Source organism: Chaetodon trifascialis, chromosome 11 (genome assembly GCF_039877785.1).
Source record: "Chaetodon trifascialis isolate fChaTrf1 chromosome 11, fChaTrf1.hap1, whole genome shotgun sequence".
Taxonomy (NCBI): Eukaryota; Metazoa; Chordata; class Actinopteri; order Chaetodontiformes; family Chaetodontidae; genus Chaetodon; species Chaetodon trifascialis.
This window is the reverse complement of record NC_092066.1, coordinates 25,309,728-25,327,692: the sequence shown is the minus strand read 5'-3', so window position 1 is coordinate 25,327,692 and position 17,965 is coordinate 25,309,728. Positions and strand designations below refer to the sequence as shown.

The 17,965-nt window shown below is 38.4% G+C and overlaps 1 protein-coding gene across 1 annotated transcript in view; it reads right to left on the bottom strand.

Moving 5' to 3' along the window:
* LOC139338461 (cadherin-18-like) overlaps window positions 1-17,046 on the bottom strand; it is a 252,805-nt gene extending 235,759 nt beyond the window's left edge. The window contains exon 1 of the mRNA XM_070973476.1: window positions 16,889-17,046. The gene's annotated coding sequence lies outside the window, so the exon portion shown is untranslated. The remainder of the gene's footprint in view (window positions 1-16,888) is intronic.
* Window positions 17,047-17,965: the final 919 nt, after the last annotated feature.

Here is a 17,965-nt window from a genome sequence, read left to right as displayed (position 1 = left end):
CACACATTCATACGATGCCTAGGCCATCAGCTCATTACGAACTTTTGACCATTCACACACCGATGGCACAGTATCGGGGGCAATTTGGGGTTCAGTATCTTCAGTATCTTGCCCAAGGATACTTCGGCTGCCAGACCAGGGATCAAACTACTGACCTTCTGACAGGAGGATGACCACTCTACCTCCTGAGCCACAGCCAACCCAACAGGTTTAACAAACAAGATGAATTTCCTTGGTAACATAAAACATTCACAAAGTTGATTTTCAGATAATTTCGACACCTGTAGTATTTACATCCATGAACTGTATGTTTGCTAGCAGTTGGAGTAGCAGAGAATTGGTGCATTTCTTTGCATCGCTATCACTTGAGGATCAGTGGGATAATCTGAAACCCTTGGCAGGAATGTGTATCATGTCAACCTTGTGCACTTGCAAGAGAACAAACAAAAGGGACATCAGAGGGTATTTTTAGTCATATTATAGCTTCTTTAGGCATAGAATTGTTATCCAATAGAAAAGATGTTACATTCATTTTTACTCTAAAACAAATCACTAGTAAAATGTTTGCAACAGCTTCTCAATCACAGACAAGAAAATAGACTGTTATTCAGTGCCCCCCCAAAAAACCTGTCTACATTTGGTTAAGTTAAGGCATCAAAAACTACTTTTAGGTTTAGGAGAAGAACGTGGTCACTGTTAAAAAAAAAGTCAACATTGAATGTTGATAAGAGCAAACTACTGTTTCTGTTTTCATAGTCAGAAACTTTATACACCAAACCACCCACCCAAACCTCTCTCTCTCTTTATATATATAAACACTGTGTAGTCATTTTACTGACGAATTGCTGACAGCACATGGTAACCCAAAATCAAAGAAAGAAAGAAAGATATTTTTCATGATTCTTCTATTCAGTGACAGAACCTTCTACTTCGACTCCCAGGAATTGCCACTGTGTCACCTTCCACTGGATCATACAATTCTACAACCTTCTGGAGTGGAAATATTTATCACTGTCAAAGAGCCTGGAAATACTAAAACCTACAATGCTGCCACAAGACATAAAAAGACCTAGTAAGGGCAGTCTGTGTCCGAGAGAGAACACAGGGTTTTCAGAGGTATATATACAAGTTCTCTCACAGAATTATTCAAAAAGATGAAAATCAAAATGTATATATGCAGATTTCATTATCCTTCTGCCTGGTGTTCTTAAAAGTACAGCCAACATTTGAAAATGAATTCAGTTAAACAAAATTGTTTCATCAATTGTGAACTTTTGAGGTTTTGCTGTACTTTAAACAGTGAACTTTATTTGAAGGGATGCATTGTGTTGACTAAAAACTTTAACCAACAGAAAACAGTATAAGTAACTGCCCTTCTGGTGCAGTCCAAGGGTAGAGGCTGCGCTACAATTTCTTTTGGTTTCTAGAGCTCTATCAAAACCAATTAGCCATGGATTAGCATCCAGTGTTGCTAATTATGATGCTAATTGGAGGGGAATACACAGCGGACCACTGAAGGAAAGCTGAGGCTGTGACATGAATACTGACAAGGTCTCTGACGTCCATTTCTAATATTCTCTTTGTGTGGTGATGCATCTATCTATCTATCTATCTATCTATCTATCTATCTATCTATCTATCTATCTATCTATCTATCTATCTATCTATCTATCTATACTAGTGCACTAATACTGTGTATTGTAGTGCTAAGCCACTAATAGCAGCATCATAAAATGGTAGTTGACCATGTATTGTAGGGCCTGAAATAATATGAAATAATATGGCCTTGTTACAAAGAGTATTAATTTCAGTTGCTGATACATTTGGAAAAATTTAAGGATGGAGCACACGGACTGGCAAGAAAAAATGTGACTGTAATTCGAAGCTAACAGTAAAACATTGTGCCATATAATGAGCCTCCTTCACTTATATTTACATTTTACTCATGAATTAATTTCTAAGCACAACTCACATTAGCACTAGTCTGCACCTGACCTTTCCTTCGTGAAAGCGGGGTATTATGGGGTCATTTCACATTTACAGTCTTTTTTTTTTTTTTTAATATATATCAAACAGGTAACCTGCCAATATTTCCACTGCCTTTCTGACTATACATCTAACCACAATCTTTTCAGTCAGTTATAGATGCATTTATACTCTGCTGATGTACTATAAAGACTTGTAAGATTCTGTTTCAATCTGTTTCTTTATCTCTTTTTTTCTGTCTCTGATAAACTATGTGCCATGCTGCACAGTAGGCTCTGCGCTCAACCCATTTCAGGTGTCTTGTTATTGTGAGGTCTGTATTGTAATTTTACACTGATTAAGTACATAAGTCAGACAGAAAGGCTGAATAAAATATTCAGTGAGGTGCGGGATATAGCCACCTAAAATAGATCTAGTAACACCACTGTTTCACAGTGAGAGCTACATCCCAACACTGTGCCATGTACTACTGGTTTGGATTCTGCCATTGTCACTAATGACTCTTGATGTGATAGAATCATGCAAAATGTGTCCAAAGCCTGATTATATAACCCACATCAAAGCCCCCACCCAGCTAGACAAGCTCTTATAATGCTTAAGAAGTCAATGAAGAATAGGGTACAGAACTCCTGAATCACTGTGTGTATACTAATTTTTTTCAGGGAGTCAGATAGGTCAGGATTTGTGCTCACTGACAGCTGTTTCCCTAGTTAGAAAAAACAACCAAGCCAATCGGAGGGTTTAGGCTGAATTAAGAATGTGAACGTCATCTTCCTGTGTCAGAGCAAGTATACATTTGAAACAAAAAGACTGCAAAAGATTCATGAAATCAGTGCAGTGATTCAGTTTGAGTAAGATGGCTTTCTCAACAACAACTACATCAACTCTTAGGGAAATGGGCAGGTTTTATCAGATCAACAAGACAAATGTCAACTGCTGCTGGTGCCACTTCTGTGTTAGCCGAAAGCACAGGTGTAACAGTACTGGTATGTCAGTCATTGCTTATTCCCAAATACAGATTGTTGCTGTGACAGGGCTGCTACCTTTTCACAGTCATGATTTCCTATAATTATCTAAGGACCTTACTAATCTCTTCTCCATGTATGACATGAGAGTGCACAGGAACACACTGCACCATGCACAGTTGTGTTGGTCCAAGTGCTTATCCTTGACACCAAAACTGCAGTATGCTTCTGGATTGCCAATGATGTGTCTACTCTCTTGGGTCGGGGGATGGTTCACCAAAAAGCAAAAAAAAAAAAAAAAAACAATAACAAAAAACACTTTTCTAGCTAATGTTTGCTCAGCAGAGCTCACACAGGGATAGACTTGGTTGGCATGTTAGGTTGTTAAATAGCCTATTTCTGATTCCAAGAGTAGGCTTACAGTAAGTGGCTTTGTGTCTCCACACACACTAACTGAATTGAGGCATTATGACATGCAAATTGATGGAAAAGATTGGTGTCTCTACCATCTTTCAGCGGAACTACAGACTTTATTCTACAAGATCCTCGTTTTAAGCTTGTGGCCCTTTTAAAAAGGAAATTTTCAATTCAATTCAATTTTATTTGTATAGCGCCAAATCACAACAGAAGTTGCCTCAGGACACTTTCCATACAGAGCTGGTACAGACCGAGCTCTTTTATCTACAGAGACCCAACAATTCCCCCATGAGCAAGCACTTGACGACAGTGGTGAGGAAAAACTTCCTTTTAACAGGCAGAAACCTCGGGCAGAACCAGGCTCTGGGTGGGCAGCCATCTGCCTCGACTGGTTGGAATCAGGACAAATTGTATCTGCTATCACATTTTCCCTTATCCTACACAGTATTTAACACCAAAGGCCAACAATTTCGGGTACAGAAGTAGTAAGTTAGCAAACTTACTCAGAAATGATAAGTTGCACAGCAATATCTAATGTTAGATACGGACAGCTAACATGTACCACTAGCTACTTGTCAAACCAGACAAAGTAAGGCTGTAGCAGCAAAAGTCCTCAGTGTATTAAATTTAAAAGAGATGCCATTTAAAGATTATGAACTCAACTTTAAAGTTACAGTCTTGCTTGAAAAGTATGTGGTCTCTGGCACTGCCCTGTGTTACACATAGGAAGCTGTTGGAGGATACATGTTGAAGACCTCCAATGTAGCAAATCATTCCATAGTAGTCTTGAGCACTCTTCTGTCCGGCTCTTTGGATAAATTTGACTGTAGAATGAGCAATGCAAAATGTGATTAATGCTTGAGTATTTTAAGGATAAAAATTATTTGGTTGGGGAATTTACAGTACAATGCTGCTCCATCAGCATTCAAGGCATCCCTCAAGGACACACTAACCGATGGCGAAATACATGGCTAGGATGGTGGATGGATGAATGGTAAGATGGTTGACACTGTCAGTTGAGTACTGTCATGTAAATGTAGACTGCCTGATTTTGTGCACAGCACTTCTATATCCCAATAGTTCCTTCCTGTCAAATAAAAAAAGATTTCTTCAATGGCACATTTACTTTCTTTGATAGTTTGTAGAGAAAAATAACAGGTGGGTTTGACAGGACATATAGGTCATGAGGCAGATTTAGAATTCTGATGTGGCCACTGCAGCAAAACAACCACTGGAAAGCTGTAAACATCAAGCAGCATTAATTTACTCTACAGGATAATGTGTGTTGTGTGGCTCTCACACAAGTATGAAAACATTCATTACAGCAAAAGCCCAGGGTGAGTCTTAGGAAGACAGAGGGTTACAAGGACAAGTTCAAGGACACACCTTGCCAGTGGGTCCACTCACTCAGTATAGTGCGTTTTCGGTCATAACCTCACCCATTTAACCAAAAAGCTGCAGCAGTCTACACTTCAGAGACTCAAACCTACAGGGGCCACTAATGCATTACCTCTGCTGTTAGAGGGAGTACACACTTTTACGGTGAGTAATTTCAGAATCTCTGTTGGCTGTTAAGATGTCCCTTGATGGCATACATGATTTTGAGCAGAAGTCATATATAAACCATTGTATGCTCATATATACACACAACACTGATACAGACATATTGGAGGCAATTTCACTTTACCCAAAACAATTAAAAATGTGTAACGTGTACTCCCCAACCTAGGTTTGTGATGGGTGCTTGTATTATATTGATTTAACTAACTTGCATGTGCAAACCTGTGTGCATATTTGTGAAGCACATTGTGACTTTCTGTGTTGAAAGGTTCTATAGAAATCTAGTTTTCTTAGTCAGTGGTGAGTGGACAGGTGGAGTGGAAGTGCTTCTCTTTTTGGGCTCTTGTCATAATTGACCACTATTTTTGCACCATGGTATAACAGGTGTTAATAGGGCTGATTTTGCCAGTTATGTTTTTACATTCATACAATCTGTACTAATAGAAGTATCTGATGTAGCAATTATTACACCAGACATTACAGACATTCCAAAGACCTGGTCTTACAATTTAGTGTTTCTATTGGTAGTTTACAACTACTGCCAAGTCAGAATTTAGAAGACTTCACTCTCAACTGGATCTGGACTTCTTAGAGTTCACTTGCATACAAGAACTTGTGTTTTTAAATGCTGTATCCAGTCAAATAGCTGTTTGCCATGCTATTTCAGATGCACAAACAGCCAGAGTCATGGAAAAAGACAAAAGGAAACAACACTTTTTTTTTTTTTTTCTGGCTTTCATCCCTTCAGCTTTAATAGTTTGAGAAAATCAATATGGGTTTACTTTTAAGTCCTGCATGAATGGTTTGTTCTAGTGCAGAGATTGTTTACATGGATATTTTAAACTTCAGATTTATCAAACTAATGCTATAAAAATGCATACATAAGCAATATCACAAACTAATCAGGTGGTTTTGTGCATGTTCTAAAGAATCTGTTCAGCTGACAACGCTTTAAACATTCACATTTTTAACAGACGTTTTCAGCTAACAAGCTTAAAAGTTACCGTGACATCTTTTACTACAAAATCATATTTTGTCTGGCAAGTGCAAATACAGGCTGGATGTCACTCTTAAGAGATGTGTAATCCTTGTAATGCCCTGGGATGTGCAAGAACTCATAGCAGGTGGGGGCTGTTTTGTATGTTCCCTTGACTACCTCTATGGACACACTTGTTGGTAGAATCTTCCATCTGGTCCAGAATTTGTCCAGATTGGTCCGTTCAGTTGGTGTTGCTATGGAGTGGATTAAAATGGATTAAATTACTGCCTGCAAAAAATTGTGTTTTGGAAAAGGCAAAGCCAGTGTGCCAGGTTGTTAGGTCAGTGCATTGTCCACATGGCCCATATTAACGTGCAATAGGCAATCATTTAGGCTTTCAAAGCCACTGATGTGTTTATTTCTTTCTTTTTTCTCTCTCTTTTTTCAGATTTCAAATTTCACATTAGTCTATAGTGAAATTGGTCTTTATATATTGAACTTAATGGTCACAAAACATCAAATGTTCCAGGTTTTAATATAATAATAAACTTCATTTATATAGCACATTTCATACAGGAATTGCAGCTCAAAATGCTTTACAACAGAGAACTGTTGAATTGCTTCACATAGAAAAGACAGAATGGACAAACTTTAATGATTTTAATGTCTGCAAAATTAAGAGATATGCAAAACAATATTATGTCTATCATTATTTACTGTCTGCGATCGGCTGGCGACCGGTCCAGGGTGTACCCCGCCTCTCGCCCGTTGACAGCCAAGATAGGCTCCGGCCCCCCCGCGACCCCGAAAGGGATAAGCGGCATAGAAAATGGATGGATGGATGGATTATTTACTGTAAGTAACAGGTGGACATATCCAGTACAAAACAACTGTTTGCCAAAATATGTACACATAGGTCTTGCATTTAAAATAGGAAAACTGTCCTTTAAGTCTTAGCCTGGTCATTTGAAGTAATGATCGTGTTGACTGAAGGTCTGAACTGTCATTGCAACCTTCGTGCCTCCATTCTCTGCAGGATTGTGTCCAAGAATATTTATTAACCATCAGTAAGTCAGATGATAAGTAAAAACAAACCATATGTACATGAATTGAAGTTTCATGTACTTTCAAATGATGTTCTTAAGACAAGCAAGTGCCTGGATGACTGTGCAACATCAGCCTGGCCATCTGTCATCACAAATACAACCCAGCAGCAAATAAAAAATCAGTTGCACAAAAATGAAGTTTTAAACTGCTGAACATTACTAAACTTTAGTAAGCATGATGCATTTTGAAGAGTTTGGTTGCAGTTACATTCTTGGTCTGTTTTGGATGAAGTGAAACAGCTAATTAGTTAACTACCCAGCTGTTAAACATACTGTCAGTCTGATTCTTACTGATTCTGCTGTTTTTGTCAGTCAGATCATAATCACTGCCTGAGAACTGTCAGTAATGTTAGTGACAATATAAAACATCCTACTGTCATTCTAAAAAGCAAAAAGAAACAACATATTTTGTCATTTAATTTGAAGTACTTTGCATGTGGTGGTCAGGAGGAATGAAACAGAACAAAACAAATAATTGTTCATTTGGACTTAGGTAGGCTAAGCATCAACAACTAACCTTATTGTCAGTGCTTGGAAGGTATGACACCTAATCTCAGCTACAGTTTTTGTAAAATAGCTTGTTGAGAATCAAGAGAACTGGAAGTATAAGATAAGATAAAATAAAATGAAATAAAACAAAACAATCATTTAAAATAAGATTATCCTTTATTATTCCCACAGCAGAGAAATTAACAGTGTTTCAGCAAAACGGATAAATCAGTAAAAAAGGCAAGAAATTATACATAAGTAAACAATGTTATAAATAAAAGAGAAAATGTTTAGTATCCACTGATATTGCATAGGTGAATGTGTCACTTTTGGTGTGTGTGGTAAAGTCTGACAGCAGCAGGAAGGAAGGAAGGACCTGCAGTATCTCTTCTTCACACGCTGCAGGTACAGCAGTCTGTCACTGAAGGAGCTGCTCACTGCTGTCTGAGTGTCTTGCATAGGGTGGAACATGTTCTCCATCAGGGATGATACCTTTGCCATCATCCTCCTTTCTCCGACCACCTCCACTGGATCAATTGGGCATCCCAGGACAGAGCTGGTTTTCAACCATCTGTTAAGCCTCTTCCTGCTCCAGTTGAGTTTATTATTCAGTTGAACACATGCTACATGTAAAATTCCACCATCTCAATGTCCATTCCCTGATGTTCACTGGTGTAGAAAAAGTGTTGTGTATCTTAGCATGCCTTCTAGCCAGTGAGCACAGTAGACAAAGATGCTCACTGCTTTTTGCAGAGTATTATGAGTTTTCCAGGGAGCTGTCAATCAGTGAACTAATGGTTTTTGGGACTGCCATCTCAGATCACAACCCACTGAACTATGGAGCAGTTTGAGACACTCCCACACTAAAAGTAAAGCTACAACCTGTTACTTCTTTTGAGCGCGGAAGGGTTGAATGAGGACCGGCTGTTTATTTCAATCATTGGCTACAGCTAGCAAACCATGACACTTGGCTTGTGCTTGATTTTAAGCAAACTGAGCAACTTTAAGCAAAATGAGCTTTATTTTTACTGTCAACCAGGACCAAAGCCATGGCAGATAAAAATGCCTTCACAGCAGTGCACACACATTATTTTTAAGCACAGTTGTGTCAGTGTGAGAATACAGCATATGTAAGGAAACATCACATATACCAGCTTTAAGTAGCAATATGTAACTTACAGAAAAATACTACTTTCTTCCTCAAATGAAAGCAGCTTTATCAGCAAACGACACATCCTTGCTCAACTCCATACTCTCAGACGTTTTTCTTTTCTAATCTTTGATTTTCTAGTAAACTGGTCTGGCTTTTGGCAGCTAGATCAGCTAAAGTGTGTTTAGATGTTGCTCTGACAATACTGAGTCATTTCTAACACTATGTTCTTGCACTTACCTTTACTGTATCTCTAACGTAGTGACTGCGAGTTCTCAAAAACCAAGCAACCAAGAGACCATTTCTGTAAATGCAAGTTGTTGCTACCTGATTAATATGTCATGTTTTGGGACACTGTCTTGTTTGCCAAAATCAAAGCACAATGATCTGTTGTGCAATGCCACAACACCCCGATGAAAAGACTAGCATGTTAGAATTTTTTTGTCTTGATGCGACTAGTGTGATATCTCCCACAAAATGTTCCTGAGCGTTTATAAATTAGGTGCTCTTTGCAGAGCGCAGTCAGCTAATTAAATAAACAACAGTAAACTGTAAGTTTTTGTGGTTTGTTTAATTATTTCACTGATCTTATTTCATGTTGCTGCCATTTGGTGTATTGTTCTCCAGCAGCTTTTCATATGAACAAAAACACTTTAAAATAGGGAAATCACAAGATATAAACTTAATGCTGTGTTCACATCAGGTGGGATGGAAGGTAATAATGGCAAAAATTCCTGCTTATGACTCGCAAGTGTTCCCATCATTGGAAAACTTAAGATGGTTATGCGATAGAAGAGTTGAGGAGAATTTTAAAAATATGCTGTATGTGATTAATATCCTATCCACTTAAACAGGGTTTAATGACATAAACGACAGACTCTGGCTGTTACGAGACTTTTTCGCTTCTTCACTGTGTTCAGAAATTGTTTTCCAATATTCCATAATTACAACTTCAGTGCTGATGTAAAATGTATTTACAAATTGCCAACTGGTACTATCAGTAACTTATAAATATGAATATATACACAGAAAAAGAAACCTTCTGTGCACATGTGCCATTACAAACCTTATCATCTGTGACTTTATGCGTCACAGCTGACACATTCATTCAGGGTTGCTGTGTCCACCGGGCACAAAGTCTGAGCCTGATGGGAGCAAAATGGCAGTTTTTGTCATTGCGCTCTTTTTACAATCGTAAGTCAGCTGATATAAACAGACAAGTCCGCCCGCTAGATCTTGGTCTGCTCATAGAAATTTGTGGTATTGAGTTTCATGCTTTAGTCTTTATTATTGAAAGTAGCAGCAGCAGCAGCAGTGGATTATTTTTCTCCTCCACATCTTGGAGGAATCTCAGCACAGAGAGCTGTCAGTCATAATCTCATTTAAATGCTGAACATCAGTTTCCACAGTGAGTTTCTATACGAACTTGATTTCTGTAGCAATGGTGTGATTATTAGATGTTTTAACTCTTTGGAGTCTAATTTCATCTGGTTATTTATTCTATTTATTTATTTAGTTTTGGTGTAATCTGTGATCCAAAAGCCAGGCTATATGGCTCTAAGGATAGTGATACCTGTTGATTACTCCACCACTTTGGTTCAGACTGAAACAACAAGCAGTTTATTGAATGGACTGCCATTCATGCCCCATGGAACATTAATCCTAAAGGCCAGGTTACACTTGACAATAACTTGTGTACAGTGTGCGTTGTTTATAGCTGTTCTGAATACCCACCCTAGAAGGTGGAGTGAAAAGCCATTGCCATAGAGAGGGTAGACATGTGATATGTGATGTAATTTGAATATGGGAATAATGGCTCACACATTGCTGTGTACTTGTCTGTAGTCCTGGTAACATCAATCCTGCCTTAGAGGCAAATGTCATAAAAATCCCTTTCAAGATGCTTATTGGGATGACTACAATGCTAGAAACATTTTGGAGCCCATTAAGTGATGTTAATTGTGCCTGAACTTTTTCTTATCCTTGATTTAAGCCAGAGTTTGAAATAAATAACATATTACATTTTCTCAAAATACCACACTGGTCCCTCACATGGATAGCATGATTACTTTCGTCTTGGAAGTCAGTTAATAGTTTCACTTACTTTGATAAGCTATAGGTTTGAGGTAATTGGTTTGACATTTATGGTTTGATTGGATAAGCAAGACCTGTCCTGGATATTCCTAGCCGCTCTCGCAAAGCATGCTGGGATATGCTTCAGGCCCCTGTGAGCCCAAAGGAACCCCCAATTAATAGTCCTGGTCTGTGAAAATATTCTTATAACCAGACAAGAATGTTAATACTACCCAATTTTGCATAAATCCGACACTACAGGACAGTTAAAGTTATGCCAGGATCCGATTACATGAATCTAGCCTTATTTTGAGATGATTCTGTCGTAGCCAACCAATTACCAGTGATGTGGTTGATTGTGAACGACTACCGGGCATCTATAGTGTGATACGCTAAATGATCTGTTGTGCAATGCCACAACACCCTAGCATGTTAGAATTTTTTTGTCTTGATGCGACTAGTGTGATATCTCCCACAACATGTTCCTGAGCGTTTATAAATTAGGTGCTTTTTGCAGAGCGCAGTCAGCTAACCATGGTGAGGAGGAGGAGAGATGCTGAGGTTGCTGCTGTCAGGTGGGTGGCCGAGTAGCTGGTTATGCTGTCACAACATTATCTCTGGTCCTAATTGCAGAATATGATTATCATTAGCAATTCCAGATCAAAGTAACCTGCTTGTAACCTGCTTGATGTAGCCAATTGTTATCTAGGTTGTTGCTACCCAGTAGATGTATACATAATGAGCAAATGGGCTGAGGTTTATGCTGCCTCCTGCATTTACTTTTAATGTTATGGCACATTTGCAGCAGTTGTTTTTCTTTTCTTTTCTTTTTTTTCGGTACACAAGACCTCCAGCATCACACACAGCGCTTCCGATAGTTTGATTGTGTATATGTAGTCTTGCCAGTCTTGACATGGTAAGAGTTTATGGCATTGTGATTATTACTTAGATTGTGTAGTCTAATCTTGGCATGAGGGAAATATCAAGGTTTTGACAAATAATCTATGGTTAAGATGTGATGTGGGTTATGTAATTACAACACAATGAAACAAAGATTCTTGTAAAAAAAAGGTGTTAACTGAAGGTCTGTGACAGAATACAAACTCTGGTCTCCTGCATGAACGGCACACATCCCATCAACCACACCGACCAGCACACACTGTCAAACCCAACAGCATATCCTAATAAAAAAAAAGTACAAGATAACATAATGCAATCCTCAAAATTTAAAGTACACCAACATGGTGTGTACACTCAACACCAGTGAATTAGCATGAGCATGTAAAAAATAATTATTTAAAAAAAAAAAGTGTTTGAGTGTACTTAATTTTGTTTCTGTCAGCAACAGACTCCATAAGGGTGGTATGAGGGCCCAATGTCCTCTAGTGGGACCTGTGCTCACAGCCCAGCACCATACAGTTGGATAGGTATTAGCCTAAAACATGTAGCCTGTAACATCATCCAGCTTGACCGGTTTGGCGGTGGGTCAGTGATGGTCTGGGGAGGCATATCCTCGCACAGACCTCCATATCATAGCCAGTGGTACAATGACTGCTAGGTACTAGAATGAAATCCTCAGAGCGATTGTCAGACCTTCCACTGGTGCAGTGGACCGTGGGTTCCTCCTGGTGCAGGACAATGCGTGGCTTCATGTGGCCAGAGTGTGTAGGCAGTTCCTGGATGATGAAGGCATTGATGCCATTGACTGGTCTTCATGTTCCCCTGACCTAAATCCAATTGAGCACCTATGGCACGTTATGTATCAATGCATCCGACACCGCCAAGTACTGCCACAGACTGTCTAGAAGCTCACCGATGCCCTGATCCAGGTCTGGGAGGAGATTCCCCAGGACACCATCCATTGACTCATCACTACTGAGTCACATTATGAGCTGCCGTGATGAAATTCATGCAAGTTGGATCAGCCTGTGATTTCAATTTTTTACTTTGATTTCGGCGTAATTTTCAATCATGGGTTAGGGTTAGTAATGGGTTGATGATTTTGATTTCCATTGACAGTTGTTACATCATTTTGTTCTCAACAAATGATACAATTTACATCAGTAAAGATTTTCATGTGTGAATTAAGGGTTTCTTTAATTTTAGAATTTTATATGTATGTGTGTGGGTGTGTATGTTGGTTCTGCTACAAGACCTATACAGATCCCCACTGGGTTCCCGCTGGGTCCTTGACCGTAATGAGATCCCCCTCAATGACTAGTGAACTCAACTCTGACATATAATGCTCCAAAGCACCATGTGTGGGAACCACTTGCAGTACTTTATCTACCCATGAGTAGCAGTGATTATAAAACCTCACACTGTTTACTGCTGTAGTTCACCTGTTTAACTTTGCCCAGTGCTGCTGTTATTCTAAAATTATTTTGAAACTTTTTCTAAAACACTGATACAGATATTGGTTTTTAGTTAGTATAAAACCAAACAACAAACAAACTAACAAAGGAATAATTAAATGTATTACTTCAAATTCACAAGAGGGGACGTGATTAAGAATTTGACAAAGACAACATTTTACAAATTTTCTCACTGTTTTAATCTCTCTCTCTCTCCCTCTCTCTCTCTGCCTCTCTGTGTCTCTCGCATCAACAATGTCCATATGTTTAATAACTATATGTGCTACTTTTATTTTGTATTGTTAGTGAGCCTTTGTGTGATTATAGTATAGGTTGAAACAGACTATGTAAAACATATGTTGTGCTTGCAAAACAACGCTGATTCTTATTATGATGGTTGAGACATGGCATACACAGATGGTCAACATTCAACAGACATTGTGGTCTCCTTACATACCTTCGTTAACACTGCCAATTATGTGTTGTCAGTTGTTGTTTTGTTTTTTCCAGAAAAACAACACTAATTGCATCAAATATATTTTCAGATGCTCATCAGAGGCTAATGATAAACAAAATATTTCCCAAATTGACATTTTGTGTGTATTTTCTTATATTTTCAAGTGAGCATTTATTGTTACATCTGATGTGTCAGTTCATTTTCCAAAAACCACAATTTCTTTTGGTTCATCACACAAGACTTATACTATGAACAAGTGTCATAGTTAACAACCATTGAAGTGATTAGTCGTTTCTATGGAAATGATACACCATCTCAGCAAGTTGCATTCATTCAAAGTGGCAGGTTTTAGTATGTTGCAGACCACATTCTTTTGCACATGAATCTAAGATGTAAAGTTATATTATAAAGATGAAAAGTTATGTCATAAAGAAGAAATTAAGATAATAAAAAAATAGTCTGATTTAATTTGTATTTCTCACATTCCTTCCTCACATTCTCAAATACATTAGCATTTGAGTGTGCCTTTTTCTTCGCACTTAATGGTCCATTGTTGTGTCATCCTTAGGTTCCCAGCCCCCCACATCTCTTAATCCTAACAGATACAAATACAAACTAAAATTTAGCTGTGGATTCCCAGTACCAATATGGTGCTCGTTCCCTAGGAATTGTGATAATTATTGTTCAATGTATTAACTCTATGCAGCCCTGAACATGATTTTTATTTGCGCAATAGACTACAACTACCACATAGAATATCAATGTGCCATTGCTTTATCTCACACACAAACAAGCACGCAAAACCCTCACCTCACACAAACAAGTGGTTCTGGTCGTGTCTATGTTTTCATTTTAAAACAAACACACACACACTGTTGGCAGCAGTCAGTCAAAATGAGATGCTGCAGGAATTCTGGCCCTTTGAAACTTTCTAAATGTCAATCATCCTCGAGCAACAGGTTGTAATGTGTCACCTATCTGGGACAGATGGACTAGTGATTTTGCTTGGACGGATCTACAGTATGCTACTTTAAGGTGTTAGTTCCATATTTGAGTTCACCCAGGTCATCTTCTTAAATCTTGATGATAGAAGAAAGCATCTCAAACCTAAGTTACAGGCCTTGAGGAATGAGCTGGATCCTTTCTCTGGGATAGGTGAAGTTTTAATTTTCTTCACTATAAACTTCACTTATGTTCTGTTTTATGTTTATGTTTTCATTTCGTTGCTGTTTTGGTGTCCTCATCTGCACATAATATTGTGATTGGATCAGCTCTTCAACCAATCAGATCAATAACCCATATGATATAGTAGGAGAACACCACAGAGCCAGTTGCTTATTGAAACTCTTGCCGAAGCCAATAGGGAAACGTCATTTTCATTGAGAAAAACCTTCAGCACCATTCTTTGCTCTTCTTTCAACGAAGAAATACTCTCCAATTTAATCAAGGCAAGGGAACTTATTTACACAAGGCACCACATACAGATAACATGGCAGATAGATAATGCTTTTGCTAGGTTGATATGTTAACAATGCTGATCATTGACTGATTAGGCATGTTAATAGGAGTAACTTAGTGCAGCTCTACCTAGTCCACACACGCAAAATTAAACTATGTTGTTGCAATGTCTAAGTTTGAATGTGATCCAAATTTCATCCTGGCATTATTGTAGTGATTATTTCAGAGATGAACCTTGCAACCAATGCCTAAAACAAAAAAGAAAAGGAAAAAGAAGGAAAGAAAGAAAAAAGAACAATGTGCCGTTCTTTTGAACAGCTCTTGGAAAGGAATCGACGCATCAGAATGACTGGGCTCCCTTCAAAGGGGCATAATTCCCATCATCACAATCCATCCAACATTTGTCAAGACATTTCAAGTCTAAAATGTCAAGCTGCTGATGAGATGTTAAACTACTGTCATAAGAACTTTCTGCATATTTTTCACATTTAAAAACTACCAATAAAGGTAAAACTGGGTGACCTTTTAATGTTAAAATCAGCAGGGGGTGGGGGGCTGGAGCCTATAGCTGACACTGGGTGAGACTGGGTGAGAAGCAGGATATACCCAGGGCAGGTTGCCAGTCAAACACCCACCTTCACTAGTTAACCTAACTCCATGTCTTTCAATCATCTTTGGACTGTGGGCGGAAGCCAGAGTGCCGTGAGAAAACCCACGCAGGCGTGCACTCCACATTGAAGACCCCAGTTGGGCTTGAACACAGAACATTCTTGCTGTGAGGCAACAGTGCTAACCACTACATCACCACCAAGTGTTAAATTTAATGGAAAACACTGGTGGAATGACTGGAATCAACTGATTAACTGAATGAAAGCAATATTTGTGTTAAAATGAGAGGGTAAGTGTTGCACTGATGGGATTATTGCTGTGGAAGTAGATGCAGTGTTTTGAGTTTGCAGTAACTGGGTTAACAGAGACAATTAGAAATAAATGCTCTGATATAAGCCTGATCCAAATAAAAGGCTGGTTCTCTTTGCTGTTGAGGTAAATACTGTAAACGTTACATTACAAATTGCATTTGGACAGATCAGTGATCTCCTGAAGAATGGCAAAAACAACACAGACATGAACAAAAGATGAAGGCAAAATGACCAGCAAATTGGGATCATCAAATTAAATTCTCATTTTCACTTAAACTTTTCAGTTGGTTTAAATTGGGCACATTTACACATGAAAAGCCAAATCTCGATTTACCAAGGGATTTACACATTTTGCTGCTTTGCATCGTTGAGAAAAGTCTCATCCCTGGCAGAAAAGCTTAGAAAAATCACACTCCTATAGGCTTATAAAATATACAGATAAGGGTGGTTGTTTTAAAAATCTGCATTCATCCAGCTGCCTGGACTGTCATACAAGACTGCAGAGAATTGATCACAGTCCACTGTGCAAATGATTTCCTTTAAGCTCTGCTCTGCTTTGAGTCAAACACTACCAATACACACACAGAAAGGGCTATAGGAAATATACGGCAATCATGAAGAATATTCTCTATGGCCAAAACCAGTATCTTAACATATAGAGAAGCTCTTGACTCAATTGTTATTCATCTACACACATACATATGCTCTAAAATAAAACACACAATACACACACACACACACACACACACACACACACACACACACACACACACACACCAGTAGACAGCATACTATACCAATTGCAGACACTTTTTCTATCACACACATACAAGAGAAAAAGCTGCAGCTGCTAAATTGCATTTTCCCAGCGCTGAAGCTGGAGTGAAAGAAAGATAAAAATGGAGAAGAATAGAGCAAAGATGAAAGGAAAATGAAGAAAGAGAGGTAGAGAGGAATGGAGTGGCGGTTCTTACCTCGTGCAGATGGATGTGTTCGGACCCCTCCTCAGGCTGCACTACTCACATCTGTCTGTTTACCTCTCTCTCAATCCTGCTCACTCACTCTATGTCTGCCCGCCACTGTGGACAAGCGAGTATCTCTGCCTCTCTGTGGTTGTAGCACGAAGGAGAATAAGAGACCGCCTCTGTTCAGTCTGTCACCACCCCTCTCTCTTTTCACTCTCTCCCCTCCTCTGTTCTATTTTTTAATCTCTCCCTCTCTCTCTCCCGCTTATATCGCTTATATATATATATATATATATATATATATATATACATATATATATATATATATATATACACATATATATATATATATATATATATATATATATATATATATATATATATATATATATATATATATATATATATATATATATATATATATATATATGTATATGTATATATATATGTATATATATATATATATATATGTTCTTTTCCCACTCTGCCAGCTTGCAGCCTTTGCATCTGCAAAGGGAGTCCATGATTGGCTGCTGCACACACACACACACACACACACACACACACACACACACACACACACACACACACAGATTGCGGACCAGTGGCTACAACCCATAATGGTGAGACACTATGATAGGCTCCACACACTTATTTGTGCAGCTCACTGACCTTTCTCTCTCCATTTTCTCATGTTTCACTTTATGTTTGCAAGAAAGGATGATAATTTTATAGATTTAATTTTATAGAGATTTTATTGAAATCAAACTTTTTAAAAATCCTCAGAATAAGAAACAAGTCTTAAAAATTAGGACTGAAATTAAAAAAAAGCCAACGTAGTACAGTTCTGGCTTCTCCTCAAGCCAACTGTTTCTCAAGCAACTGACTGACTCAGTAATGATGAAACTCTGCTTTCCATTCTGCTACTGATGAGTGGTCAGGCTTTCATCTTCTCTGCTGGACCAGTGGTGGGATTTCACCTAACCTGTCTGTCTACTGTGTAGCAATTTCATCTTCTCTGACTGATGGTACTCTATATAAAATACCTTTTCTAACTGTGACGACAGTGTTATTAGTCAAGATAGG